The sequence below is a fragment of the Lepisosteus oculatus genome, unplaced genomic scaffold, assembly GCF_040954835.1.
Source record: "Lepisosteus oculatus isolate fLepOcu1 unplaced genomic scaffold, fLepOcu1.hap2 HAP2_SCAFFOLD_45, whole genome shotgun sequence".
NCBI lineage: Eukaryota > Metazoa > Chordata > Actinopteri > Semionotiformes > Lepisosteidae > Lepisosteus > Lepisosteus oculatus.
The window spans coordinates 1,161,724-1,163,638 of record NW_027167988.1 but is presented as its reverse complement, the minus strand read 5'-3'; the positions used below and the strand labels follow the sequence as shown (position 1 = coordinate 1,163,638).

General features: G+C 41.0%; 1 non-coding gene across 1 annotated transcript; it reads left to right on the top strand.

The window, feature by feature from the left end:
* The first annotated feature begins 1,381 nt into the window (after positions 1–1,381).
* Positions 1,382–1,454, top strand: trnar-ccu (transfer RNA arginine (anticodon CCU)). Its single transcript has one exon. It is a non-coding gene; the product is annotated as a tRNA-Arg (tRNA).
* Positions 1,455–1,915: the final 461 nt, after the last annotated feature.

Sequence of the window (1,915 nt, the reverse complement as noted above, 5' to 3'; positions counted from 1 at the left end):
AATAAAAACGCTATAAAATAATGTGACTAGGCACAGAAAAAGTTTACAGCACAGTACAATAATAAATGCTGACCATGACTTTAGAAGCATAAATTACCTTACACTCAATTTAAACACAAGCTGTCTTTCTGTATGAACCTCTAAGCTGGTTCATACAGAAAATGTAGAAATGCATTAGCCTGATTATGATTAAAAAACACATAATTAAACACGCGTTTGCGATTTAAATCACAACACGATTTAAATCAATATAAATGTTTATATTGTAACGCATACTGTCCAGCCTCCATTTCTCTATAAAAATTTACTCTGTTGCACACACACACACTAGAAGCAGGAACCGCTGTCAGAAGGGAAGATATGTTCAAAATATCGCAAATATCGATCATGTTGCGATATTTTGAAATATAAAAGTCAATTGATTGTCCATAATATCGCTTACCTATTTTTTCGAAGAAATGTTTGTTAAAAGAAAAGTCCAGCACCAGCTGGATTTGAACACACAACCTGACAGTTGGTAGTCATGCACCTAGACCAGTCGGCTACAAGACAGCTCACATGAACAGGCAGGCGAAACAGCCCTACACAGCCCTACACAGCCCTGTCGCAGTACACGGATATAATCATACCGTTATTAAATTCTTTAGATACGCGATTCCGTATTATATTCCCTTTTAATCAAATTCTAAAAGTATGCTTGTTGACTCCGGTATCACGTTAGTTAAAGACTTCGAAGCTTACAATGTTTAGGGAGAAATGGAATACTGGTGTGTATTTTTTTCTTTAAAGTACCAAGACCAGCTATATACTGTATGTTTATGTTCCAAAATTAATATCGTTTATGGCCTTCACACGCGTTACAGTATGCTCCTATTCTTTTTATGCTCAGCTACTAAGATTTCCCTTCAGTGGTAAAATTCAATATCTACAACGGGCACAGTAAAGACGTTTACAGTAAGTCTTTCTACGACAGACCAACGGACCACGAGTGCCCCTGTCGGTCAACCAATCACGCACCGCGGTACCCCGTGTCATCTTACCTGCGGTACGTGTCTGTACCGCTCACTTTGAATGGCTGCATCTGTAGCTGATCACTGTCAGTCAGGGAGCTCAGAGCTGAAAAGCCTGTTTGAGAGACAATTCGCTGTCGATCAGTTCAATATGTTCCGTACCAGCTCGGCACACCTGAGATCATCTTGGTAGCTGTGTAGCTCAGATGAGTGAGAGCGTGTGTGTGTGTATCACCGTGATTGGATGCCGGTCCTTCTCAGGTCACAGTAAACCTTCTGCTGCCTAACTTCCCTAATTTTGGGGATCCCTTTGAAAAAGCAAAGGAAAACTAAACTGGCTCTTCATCAGCGTGATCGACCCCACCCAGTGTGCCCCAGTGGCCTAATGGCTAAGACACTGGCCTCCTAAGCCAGGGATTGTGGGTTCGAGTCCCATCTGGGGTGCTCCTGTCCCATTTTGAGTGTACAAATGTCCTTGTGATTTGCAAAGCTACAACCCCACCTTACTCAGTGAGCGTCTCTGCTTTTCTCTCACATACAGTTGGGAGAAATAATTTTGTAAACAGCCCTTCGGAATGATGTGGATTTCTGCATGAATGGCTCCTAACATGTGATCTTATCTTTATCTAAGTCATAATAATTAATAAAGAGAGTCTGATTTAACAAACAACACACGCCCAACATTTGACATTGCTGTTTCTTTATTGACCAAATGGTTTAAACAATCAAGGTCATTGATGGAAAAAGTACGTGAACCCTTATATTAAGGAGCTAGTGGAACCTCCTTTATGACAAAAACCTCAACCCCCACTTTCTGTAGCGGCTGGTCAGACCTGAGCAGCGGTTAGGAGGTATTTTGGCCTATTCCTCTATGCAAAACTGTTTCAGTTCATGTATATTTTTGG